The sequence below is a fragment of the Panthera tigris genome, chromosome A3 (genome assembly GCF_018350195.1).
Source record: "Panthera tigris isolate Pti1 chromosome A3, P.tigris_Pti1_mat1.1, whole genome shotgun sequence".
NCBI classification, from domain to species: domain Eukaryota; kingdom Metazoa; phylum Chordata; class Mammalia; order Carnivora; family Felidae; genus Panthera; species Panthera tigris.
This window is the reverse complement of record NC_056662.1, coordinates 24,868,536-24,881,321: the sequence shown is the minus strand read 5'-3', so window position 1 is coordinate 24,881,321 and position 12,786 is coordinate 24,868,536. Positions and strand designations below refer to the sequence as shown.

The window sequence follows — 12,786 nt, the reverse complement described above, 5'->3', positions numbered from 1 at the left end:
CCAACTTGTTGTGGTTCATTAGTTGGCTTTTATTTGATGCTTGTGGCATCAGTGCCTCTTGAGCTTTGGTATGCACATGTGTACCATATTACATGCAGATGAATATTTTGGTCGTTATGCCAAGTTTATTAATGATGCTGTAGCTGGAGGGTGGAAGAGGTCAGATTGGCAGCCTCCAACAAGGGACAAATGTCTAAGCAGCTCCCTGAAAGGAAGGGTTTGCCTGAGCCATTTGATGCCTTATCCCCACACCTGTCTCATATAGCTTTGTCCAATAAAAGTTGGTTTCAAACTTCAGTCTATACTTTGGAGTCTGATACCCAGCCCTTTAGAAGAACCCAGTTCATGTTGCTTACTGTGTGACCGTGGGCAACTGACTTTGCCTGTCTGAACTGGAGTTTATTCACCTGTAAAGTGAGTATGACTTAATAACCCCTTAGAGTATCTTTGTGTGTGGATTTGATAGCCTTAACTCATGAAGCGGCTTCTAAGCCACATTAAAGGTGTTGGACTGTATTCTTGGTGGTAGGAAGCCGCTGGAAGGTTTTTAAACAGGAGGTGGCAGGGACCCAGTTGCTTTCTCTCAATCAAGGTAGATGCTTAGTAATGTTTGTGGAGTTGATTTGTTATCAGAGGGACAAAAGCAGAGTGACTTTGACTGACATCCTTCTTAGTGGTCCCTTTTGGGGCAAACATGGCACTGTGAGATCATGCTTAGAGTAAGCCCTCAGATACATTTAGATCAGCACCTTGGAGAGAGGTCAGCTTTCTTCCCTTTTCTGAATGTGGGAAATTAGAAAAATATATATATGCCAATGCATATGCTGTCTGTAGGATCAAGCTTTTGAGGGACTGTGAGGGTGGCATTCAGTATTTTTAAGGAGAAGGATTGTTGTAATGAGCAAAATATTGATTGCACATGAAAGGATTTTAATCAGCTGCCCTTACACCTGAAGGGGGCACAGTGCGTGGCTGCAGTGCCAAGTTGTGCACCATCCACCTCCTGCTTCCAGCTGACTGGCTTCCTGCCCAGATATCTCTGTCTAGGAAGATCTGCAACAGAAGTCCATCCAGGCAATATTCCTGTCCATATTTATGAAGCACATCTCCTGTAAAAGAGTACACTCCCATATGTTATCTCCTTTGACCTTCATAGCAGCTTGCATTGCCAGTGGGCAGAACAGGGATTTTTATCCCATTTTACAGATGAGAAACCTTGAACCTCTGAAGTGAAATGCCTTCCCAAGTTCACACAGCTAGTAGAGGTGAGATTCAGGACCAGGACTCCACAGACAAACAGAAATCCAAAGTTAGCAATCCCCTATTGCTATTTGAGGGCAAGGCCTGCTTGGAAGGGGTTAGGCCTCTCTTTCTGTTTTCCTCAGAATCACCTACTTCTACTTTTTTTATATTTTTAAAAAAATGTTTGCTTATTTTTGAGAGGGAGAAAGAGAGTGCATGTGAATGGGGGAAAGGGAGAGAGAGAGGGAGACAGAGGATCTGAAGCAGGCTCCATGCTGACAGCTGAGAGCCCCATGCGGGGCTCAAACTCCTGAACTGAGAGATCATGACCTGAGTTGAAGACAGATGCTTAACCAGCTGAGCCACCCAGGTGCCCCTCCCTTACTTCTAAGATAGTCTGGAAAATGGGGACTCATGCACTAACATTGCACAGCCTTCTGCAGCCTTATTCAGTATAGAATAGCCATAGAATGTGGAGGTTATATTGGAGATACAGAACAGTGAGCAAGTAGAGGTTTCTTGCGGTATCGGCCCCTGGGGCCCTATTGCCCAGAAGAGGAGCCCGACCTGCCTTCTGGGTCTTTGAGGTACAAAGAGGCTTTTTGTAACTTTTACTTAGGGAAGGACCTCTTCCTGACCCCCTTCTCCAGTTGTGTTTTCTTGGAAGGGGGGAGCTGCTTTACTCTAGGTACTCATTTATTCATTCAACACTTAAGTGCCTACTCCTTGATTCCTTGTATGTTCAAGACACATTTCCAAATACTAGAATTTTGTGACATGCTTGAAGAGACTGTTGCATCCACAGTGATGGTATTCCTTCCTTTATCGCAGTTTAATTCTGGGAGTATTCCTTCTTTCATCACAGTTCAATTCTGGGTGACATTATCACAGCAGAATTCACCACCTTCCCTTTGATACTTACAAGGAAAAGTTCTTACAGGTTCCATAGTAACAATAGTGGCAGCAGTAGCTAATATTTGCATACTTTGTAATGTACCAGATACTGTTGTAAACACATAAATTTTATCCTCCAGCAGCCCCACAGATACTGCTGTCCCCATTTTACAGGTGAGCCAACTGAAGCATAAAGAACCTAAGACACTACCCAAAGGTCGTGTCACACAGCTAGTGCAGTGGCTGAGTGAAGGCATTTTGGCTTCAGAAATTGCTCTTTTTTTTTTTATTTTTAAATTTTAATTTATTTTTTTAATGTTTATTTTTGAGAGAGAGCGAGCGAGCATGAATCGGGGAGGGGCAGAGAGAGGGAGACACAGAATCCAAAGCAGGCTCCAGGCTCTGAGCTGTCAGCACAGAGCCTGACGTGGACCTCAAACTCGTGAACCATGAGATCATGATCTGAGCTGAAGTCAGATGCTCAACCAACTGAGCCACCCAGGCGCCCCTAATTTTTTCTTTTAAATTTTTTTTTTTTTAACGTTTATTTATTTTTGAGACAGAGAGAGACAGAGCATGAACAGGGGAGGGGCAGAAAGAGAGGGAGACACAGAATCTGAAACAGGCTCCAGGCTCTGAGCTGTCAACACAGAGCCCGACGCAGGACTCGAACTCACGGACCGTGAGATCATGACCTGAGCCGAAGTCGGACGCTTAACCGACCGAGCCACCCAGGCGCCCCCCTAATTTTTTCTTTTAAATGTTTATTTATATTTGAGAGAGAGAGAGAGCAGGGGAGGGGCAGAGAAAGAGAGACGGAGACAGAATCTGAAGCAGGCTCCAGGTTCTGAGCTGTCAGCACAGAGCCCAGTGTGGGGCTCGAACTCACAAACTGAGATCATGACCTGAGCCAAAGTTGGATGCTCAATCGACTGAGCCACCCAGGCGCCCCGAGAAGTTGCTCTCTTGACCGGATTACATGGCCTCTTAATGTGGGAATAAACATGCAGGCTTTGGCTCCTGCTTGAGGACAGGCTCCTCCTCACAGCAGCAGGTTATACTCATTTCTACACCACCTCATATGACCCACTCTATTTTTGGTTGTGCTGAAAGATAGGCTAACCACATATGCTCAGTTAGAACAAACTTTTGTACAGTGATGATAAATTGGCCATGCACCTGGAAGATTCACGGTACACTATTGTGTCTTGGTTGCTCATCTGCTTTAGCCAGTCATACTCTTCGGTATATTGTGGCATTCGGGAATGAATCTGTCAATCTTACTTTTAAGAAACTCCTAGGAGAGGGAAGACTACTGTGTAAGCAGCCATGATACAAGACTATGGAAGTTACACATGCCCCCTTTTCCTGCCTAGTTTCTTAATGTAGTCTAGTGTCGAGGGAGAGAAGGTCCAGAAGTACCAGCCTCTTCAGGAATATACCATCCTCTCACATCCCCAGGCCTCAGGAAGGCTGTTTAAGTCCCAGACAGCCTAGATCATCTTCCCTTGAAGGATATAATATGAGCTAGAGTAGATGACCAAGATAAATTACCTGAAGTATTTGGTAGCAAGTTCTTAAACTTACCCTTGGCCTGCTTACCCTGTTCTCTTTCTTGATGGAAGCAAAAAGGTTAGGATAGTTTTTGTAAATTGGTCTAATAGTGAAGTCTAAAAGAATTGGGCTAAAGGACTTGAAAGAAATAAAATAAACTCTTCTTTCTTTGCTTTGGTTTCCATGGAGGTTGACAAAGACGGGTGAGAGTTGCTTCCAGGGTAGCGTGCTGAGTGGATGCCGGTCCACAACTCTTGCGGGGTTGTGAAAAGTCTAGAAATGAAGAGTAAGTGCCCAGAAACTAGTAATTTGACTTTTTTATTGCATTTGACAAATGTATTTGTCTGCAATGGATTGGAAGTTTAAAAAGAAAAAGAAAAAAAGTAGTTCTTCATCACAGTTTTGAGAAGTACCGTTTTGTCTGTAAAATGAGATTGATAATACTTACCTGTTGCATGCTCCTGAGACTGAGACAGCCAGGAGCCCCAAAAGCTGGCACTGTAACCATTATGGCATGTTCTGGATGAGGAGCCTGACATAGAGGAGAGGGCTCCCTGTCACTCTACTTTTTCTACCTCACAGGAGGTTTGGAGACGTGCTTCCTCATTCCACCACTGACCCTAACTTATTTTTGTGACCTTGGGCAAGTCACTTCTTTAGACCTTAAGTATCTCATCTACTTTCAGTAGCAGGGACTATGTTTTATTCATCTGGTTCCTCAGCATTTAGCTGGACAGGACTTGGCATGTAATGAGTATTGAGTACTGAGGCAGTGATGACACTAGATGATCTGTAAGGATCCTCTCAGTCTGAACATCTTAGGTACCTTATCGTCTCTCCTTTCTGAGCATCCTATTCCCTACCTTCTCCACCTGGTAGCATACCTCTATTTCTTCATGTCTGTTTGTCTAGGCAGTCTTGATCCTAGTACTTTGAGACAGCCCACGTGGTGTCCATGTTTTGACTCATTTGTGAAGTGTGTCTAGGATAAACCCACCAGGGATAACACAAAGGATAGTAAGAGCTGGCTCACAAAGTCAGAAACATGCTCTTACTCCATTCTTACCCAGTGGGGCCTGGGCCTAGGGTAACCCTGCTGGCAGCCCTGCCAGACCTGAATAATGGCCACAGCCTGGAACAGGGTTTTCCATGAGCTCCATCGGGGTCTCCAGTAATTGGAACATGGCACCTTCCGACTTTTAATGGATGGCAGACGAGAGGAGCATTTGTCACTGCCTGACTTCCCTGCGGGAAAGAGGCTCATAAGTCACAGCTGACAGACCCTTTGATGACTTTTAAACTTCATTTACAGAAAAGAATAGCTCTAATCAACCAACAGCAAGCAGTGACTAATCTTGCCACATTATCACTGTGAGGAGCCAGCCCCTTAAGGTGTAGAAAGGGGAGGGGGAACATGCCCCAGCTTACAGCAGGTGCTTATTGGTTCTTGGACTTGAGAGTATGCCCTCAGCAAGACCCCATGCATTTATGCCCAGAGGGCCAGAGAGTGTTAGAAGCTGACCTCCTGGCTGGTACAGGGCACACCTAGCATGAAGCCATTTTGGGCCAAGGTTAAGAGCACCACAGCTCTAGTCTCAGACTGATGGATTGCAGCTCTGCCATTTCCTGGCTAGTGTAAGACTAAGTTCCAACCCTTAGTCTCCTTATCTGTGAAATGAGTACAATGTGTATACCATCACCTACCCTGAAGCAGAAGACTGAGTGCAGTAGTAAGTGCTCAGGAAGTGTTGGTAATGATTATCATGGTTATAACCTAAAGGGGCCCTTTATGGTCACATGCTCCAAAACCCAACATCATGTGGCACATCAGCAGCAAAGCCAGAATCAGTCTTCTATGGGAACAGGGGAAGTCAGTGGGAGCAGTCTAGTGGATTAGGAAGAGCACAGACTTCAGAACCAGATTAAGATTAGGGTCTTTTTATCCTAATCATGCCACTTAAGTGTGACTGTGGACAAATTATTTAAGTTCTCTGAACCTTAGTTTCTTCATCTGAAGAGTGGAGATGATACTTAATCTCACTGGGTTGTGGTCAGGATTATGAGAGATTATGCCTGTAAAATTTTCAGCACAATGCCTGGTATAAAGCTGCTGCATATTAAATTGTGTGTTTCCTTTTTGTTCTTCCCCAAGACAAGAATTTGTATGCAGCTATCAAGGGAGGAAGAGGCAGCACTGAGGAAATTCTATTTCAAACATTTATTTCCAGCCCTGCCTTGCATATACTTGAAGGGGGAGCAAAGAGGAAAAAGCGGCATGTTTTGTACATTGTTATTGCAGTTTTTCCTGCCAAGCAGAGCCTCTCCCCATGTCACCACCCAGTTGAAATTAGCCTTAAACATACTCTCTTGTCGTGGAGACTTCTATGATGCTCCTTCCCATTCTCTGATTCCCAGACTGCTTTGTTTGGGCAGCTTCTGGGGCAGTGAACTCCAGCCCAGGGCACATGTGCTTGATGGTCATGGTGCATGTACCCTGATGGACTGGGAGTTCTTGAGATCAGGTACCAGACCAATTCCTGGATGAATGAGTTGGCCTTATTCACTTAATGAATGAGTCGTGACTATTTGGATAGCTATAATTATGACTGAATGCATAGGTAAGTGTTTGGAGGACTTCTTTGGCAAAAATGAAGAGGTTGACAATTATTTTTAGATTCCTAACTGTAACTTAGTATTGGGGATTATAGGGCCAGGGTCCTACCTACCCACTCCTTGCTGCCTTTCTTCCCTATAGCTATAAGGACTGCTTGTCACAGATGCTAAGCCTCAGCCTAAGGCCACAATCATGGGTAGAGTTAGGGTACAAGATACCCAGACAACACTGTGGGGAAAGGTGACTGAGGCCCCAGCCCTGCTTCTGTCTGCTTTGGGGTCTCCCCTCAGGGCCTGTTTGATGCTGTTACCAATGTTGTAGTCTAGGAATAGAGACTACATTAGTCTCTATTGTATAATGGTATAGCTGAGGAGTGAGTCACTGGCTCAGCAAGGCCTAAACCCCAAACCCCTCCCAGCTAGCGTTCTTTCCTCTCCCAGCCCCTTATAGTAGTGATTTGATAGGCATGGGTGGAAGCAGCTTTATGAAATTTCTAGGTTTGGTTCCAGACACTGGGACAAGGGAGAGAGTATGCGTAGGCCCTCTACCCCTGACTCACTCACTCAGGCAGAGTATGGAGCACTGGGAGATGACAGATGGAAAGAACATAGGGCTGGAATGTGGATGATCTAGACTGCTGGGCTAGATTCATCTGTTTTCATGGGGCCTAGAGCATTTGAGTTTCTTATGTAAATACCTACTGGTCTTAACCATTATATCAGGCACTTTGTACATGTTATCTCTGATCCTAACAATCCTGGAGGTTGGTATAATTCCCATTTTGCATTTGAGGAATCTGAGGTTTATCGAGTTTAAGGGACATGTCCAAGTTTACATCTCATAAATTGTAGGGCTGGAATTGGAACTCATTCCTGTCTGACTCCAGGGCCTGTGCCATTTCTGCTCTTTCAGGTGCATTCTTTCCTTTGTTATTAGGAAACAGTTAAGAAACAGGTTCCTGGAGAGAGGGCTTTGTTGAAAAGCTAGTAGAAGATAGTGCCCTTGAGCATTCTTCCCCAGCATCTCCATAGTGCCTGCACAGAGGGGAATGCTTAAGAAATGTTTGTTGAATGGGTGAAGGGGATAGGAGTTGGGTAATAATAGCTGTAATCCTCTATCCTTTTATATAGTATGGTACAGATGCAACAGAGCACTTTCATACTGATTAGCCTATTTGATTTTATATCAGATTTTAAAGGTAATCAGGACAAAGATTATTTGTTTTCGGAATAAGGATGATAAGGCTCAAAGAAATTATATGACTTGTTGCAGGTCATATGACTAAGAACAACAAAGCCCAGGGCCAGGCCTCCTGAACAAGGAGAGTACTCCTTATACTCTCACCCATTCTAGGGGCCCTCAGTATTCACATCCTGGGAGCTGGAGTTTCTCATGGGAGTGGGAATCGTCAGGAACTAAAGAGCATTCCTTGGGAAGTTAGTCCTCTCTGACCAGTAATTACCATTTTGGGCAATGCTAATGAGCTGGGGCCTAGTGAGTTGAATGAGATTAATAGATGTTCTGTCATCCTTGGCCGCCTGTTAACCAGGAGCCTCTGGACCAAGGAGGCCCTGGGCACTGATCAGTCTAATTGCTTGGCTTTCTCCAGAAATAACCTCACCATCACTGATAGCTATTTTCCTTCAAAATCATTCTCATATCCCTAATGTTATCTAAGGGCAGAGGTCTGGCCACAGGCTGGCGTGACCCTCATCTGCACTTTGGAGAATGAGACCAGAAGTGTCAAGCAGGGCTGGCCTAGACAGAGGCTGTAAATGGCACTGGGAGGCATCAGGACCAAGACCAGCAGCTCCTCTTTTGAAATTAGTGCTTGAAGAAGAGATCCAGTGCCAGGTAGGATTTACAGAATTGAGGCAGTGGGCATTCTGATGGCTAAGTGCCTCAGAGGTTAGGCTGAAGACTAAATTTGATCCTGATAGCCAGGATTATGAGGGCTGACATGGCAGAGTCAGAGCCTTGGGACAGTTGCTGAAACAGTGGTGTGTAGCAGCCTGGATTCCAGTCCCCTAGCTGTTCCCTTTACTAGCTGGATGACCTTAAGTAAGTCACTTTTGCTGAGCCTCAGCTTTTCATTTGTAAAATGGAACTAACAACATCAGGATCAAGGACATAAACTGGTTTTGTTCATTAAAGTCCTTTAAAGTCCTTACCTTGGCAATCAGTATCCAAGACCTCTCTTTGAATAGGCTTTTGGAGTCAAACAGACCTGGGTTCCAGTTCCAACTTTGCTCTATTAACCAATAACCTGGCCTGAGTCTTCATTCCCCTATTTAAAACACCTCACAGAGCTGTTGTGAGGATTAAATAAAGTGGCACATATAGAGTCAGAAGCTCTTTTTACCTTGATGGTTCTCTGGGGGTCTCATTTACCCAGAGTTCAGGGGTCGTCATACGTTTTAGGGTATTTCTACCTTTACAAAGCCCTGTCACCTTGACCACATGTTCAAGCTTGGGCTCTTGGCTTCTAAAACATAGCTTCCATCTGAAATGTTTCAACTGGGAAAAACAATTTGTTTTTGCTAAATTTCCTCTGTTCTTACTAGCTTGGAGAAGTGAGCCCATCCCTTTGAGCTGTAAATTGCATTTCAAAGCCTGTGTCTCTGGTGGGTTTTAATTAGCTTAAGGGCCTGGCTTTTATGCAGCAGTTGTTTCACCAGCAGGTAAAGGTCAAGACACTTGGGAGCCAGTCACCAGTTTTCCTCTAATAGCATATCTGCCCCCTCCCAGCCCCTCACTGTCCTGAGGGGCAGTCTTTCGCCAGCCCAAAGGAAAGATGGAATTTAAGAACTTGGAGGACTAATGGGGTTCTCAGCCCTGCCACTCATGGGCTGGGGCATTGTGGCCAAGTCCATTCCCCTCTGTTCCTCAGGGTGAGAGTATATAAACCCCATGTTCACTGAAGCCCCTGCTAATCTGACATTGCAGAAGTTTCTGTGAAGAAGTCTGGTCCCTACTTCCTCTTCCCACCACCACCAAGAATCATCTTTCTACCCAACTCTCCTTGGCTCGTCCTTCTACCCAACTTTCCTTGGCTCATTGCTAAACATGGGGCCTCTGGGGGGGGGCTGCAGACACCTTGCTCTCAATTACACAGCTAATCTGTGAGGCAGAGCTTGGCTTGGGGAAATAGCTTATCAAACCAAGCAGCTTCTGCTGAATAAGATGTCAATATTTACTAAGGCTCATACTCTAAGCTAGGGGGAAGCCTGGAAGAACCAAGAAAGAATTGTGGGGGGAGTATTAAATTGGGGATGGTTGTTCTGCAGGGGGTAGGAGAGTGTTTGGGTCAGAGACTCTAGTGTTTTAATGAGATATCTGGGGGACCCTCCTCCCCCCTGCCAGCCCTGGCCATACATACTTAGGGCTACAGCTAGCCCTTCTCAGCACCTCCTGGGACATTATTCTTATTGCTTCCTCCGTAATTCTTATTGGGCACTTACTGTGCCCAAGCCTTCGTCAGGCCTGCCTCTACCATTTGCAGGACAGGACAAGAGTACAGGTGGAGACTTACATGCCATATTCTAAATATTTGTTTGGAGGTTATAAGTGAAGCTAACAAATTGTGAGGTTCGTAACAACCTGGAAGACTATGTCTGAATTTAGAATTCTTGACTCTTTGGGATTCTGTACCTGAACCTAGCAGTTCTGGAAGAACTAGTCTGGGCACCTTTTCATTTCCTAAGCGCAACTTGATCCCTCACTTTGAGGAGCCTCATAAACGTGTTTAGACACTGAAGCTTTTCCATATTCCTGTAGATAGCTATTCCTTTGGGCTTAGAGAGTATGCACAGTAGCAGCACAGCCTTCCCTTGGAAGAGTGTACAGGCCTTGAAAGCAGATTGAGGGCTGATTAGATGGGGTGGGGGAGTGGGTGGAGTATAGGGGTTGGTGCCTGGAGCATGCTTCAGATGGACATTTCTTCATGGCCCTGAAGATTCCTCACCCAGCTTGGCCACACGCATACGTGTCCCCCTTTGTGTGACATGGATTTTATGCTTTTATACATGCATACATGTCCCCCTTTTATACTAACTTTTGTGTGACATGGCTTTTGTCAGCCTTTTCTTGGCATTATTCAGAATGTGCTCCAGTCTGACCTTCATCTTCATCTAGAATGGGCCTTACCAGTGTTGGGCAGTGTTGTCAGAACAGAGGAGTTCAACTAGTCAGAGTGTAATTAATAGATCCTATAAAGAGTTTCACTGTTTGTAAAGTCCTTTTATGTACATTGTCCCAAACCCCAAGTGATGAGAGAAAAGATTGAGTACTGCCAAACCTGAAGAACTTCTCACCAGCCAAGGAGTGAATGCTGATCCTGCTGTAGAACTACACATAGTAGCTCAGCAAATGCTTCCTGGTCAGTGGTTGGTATTAGAGGCTCCTGCCAGAGGTAGGAGGGAGCCCAGCACCTGTCATGCCCCTGCCAGGTCAGTGGCAGAGGTAGTAGACATCAACAGGTCTGAACCATCGCCCCCCTTCTCTTTCCATCTTGGTCTACAACCCACGTCAGTGGTTGGTTCCCTTCAGCCACAGCAGGTGGCTTCTCCCTGAGCCCAAACTTCATTTCTCTGAGCTGAACCAACCAGGAGAGTTATCTGATGCCTGTGGAAGAGCCCCACAAACTTCTTATATATATCCACGGATGGATGAAGAATTAACTTTTGAATGGCTTGTCATCCAGCTAGGCGAGGGATTATCACAGAGGACTGGGGGGGGGTGGGGTGGGCAAGGGAACCCACATACATGGAGCATTTTCTGCTGCACATGGACGTTATGTTAAGTGTTTTCATGGATAATATCTTATGTTCCTCACTGCTTAATAAATGATGACTGGACGTAAAAGTAAACTGAGCACCAAAGAATCCTTTCCAGGCCCTTTCCAAAGCTGGCACCACCTCCTTCATCAGTAGCAGTGCCCTCTCAGCCCCTGTCCTTTACCTAGGATGGTACACACTTGACTTCAGTATATCCATCAAGCTACTGCAAGCCTGCCCTAGAATTTCCTCAGAATTACTTATTCTCAGGTCCAGCCTATGGTTTCCTTGCAGTGAGTGCCATCTGCTGGTCAGAACATGCCAGCTTCCAGACTGGGAGGATTGAAGAGAAAAGGGTCTCTTACCATAGTGGAACAAAAGATACCGCTTTCTCTGCCTATACTTAGCTCTGCTCTAATTCCCTGAAAAGAAGCTCCCTCTGCCCCCAAAATATTAGGTTTGTAAGCAGGTGTTTACAGTTAGCCTAGGTTGATGAGAGGTTTTTTGTTTTTGTTTTTTTACATACTGCTTAGGGTCTTCAGCACCTTCTGTGATAGCTCTACAATGAGGTATTGAGATAGGAAGGTTCCAAAGGGATTTGTACAAACCCATGCCAGTGAGCAGGGAAGTCTGGGCCAGTAAGTAGAAATGCCAGTACTTACTGTTAGACTTTTCCTACTGACATCAAGCCTCCTTTTCCTTTTCCTCTGGAGCCTGTGCTCTGTTATAGCATGTCCAGGGTTGGGGATAGGAGAGATTTGTATGGCCCCTTGGGGTAAAAGACATTGCCAGGGTGTAGAGAGTGAAGTGTAGGTACAATATTATCTCTAAGCAAACAACAAAATTTGAATGAGTTAGCATAAAAATAGATAATATGCTGACTTAACTATAATATTTAAATTGGCTTTAGCTCTGGGAAGGAGAGTGATAGAGATGAAAAAAATGGGCTGTGGGGACCAACTGGCCTGTTTCTGACAAGTCAAAGAACTTATTAGAGTCTATTTCTGGTAAAATATGAGTAATAGTAATAATATTTAATGGAGTCTTGTGATTACTCAATCTTGCCTGCCACCCTTAGCCTGCCATGAGTGCTCAGTGAGGCTTATTTCACTCACCTTTTTAAAAATGGTTGGTACCAATAAAGACAGCCACAACTAGGTCAGTGTCTGCATCAAACAGCAATTTTCATAATGTGGTGTTGTTCTAGAGCAGGTATTATCCGCAGTTACCATATGACTTCCTCACCATGGTTATACATTGAAGGAACAGAAGAAAAACTATGGAAGGTCTTCAAATTTAGATCCTGCATGGTGTAACATTTGAGATAAGCATTAAAGAATGAGTTTAAAAGAATTAGAGTCCAGCAGACCAGGGTTCAAATCCCAGCCCTGCTGCTCACTAGCATTGTGACCTCTGACTGTGCATTTTCTCCCTTGTGAAATGTCTTGGTTCTGCATATCATGTCAGTACCAAATGAGAGAACATATACAAAACACCTGGCCATGAGGTCAGCATCCCAGTGAGATGTTTAAAGGGGAGGCTGAATGCTGTATGGTTGTGTGTATGTAGCAGGGCACAGAGCAATCCAGTTTAGCTAGGATTTGGGCCATGGGTAGCCCTTGAGCCCAACTGGGAGACCCAGTCTCACAGTGGCTCGCTCGCTCTCTCTCTCTCTCTCTCTCTCTCTCTCTCTCTCTCTCTCTCTCT

General features: G+C 45.0%; 1 protein-coding gene across 9 annotated transcripts in view; it reads left to right on the top strand.

Moving 5' to 3' along the window:
* Positions 1 to 12,786, top strand: part of RALY (RALY heterogeneous nuclear ribonucleoprotein) — an 84,971-nt gene that overhangs the window by 63,939 nt on the left and 8,246 nt on the right. The window lies entirely within an intron of this gene.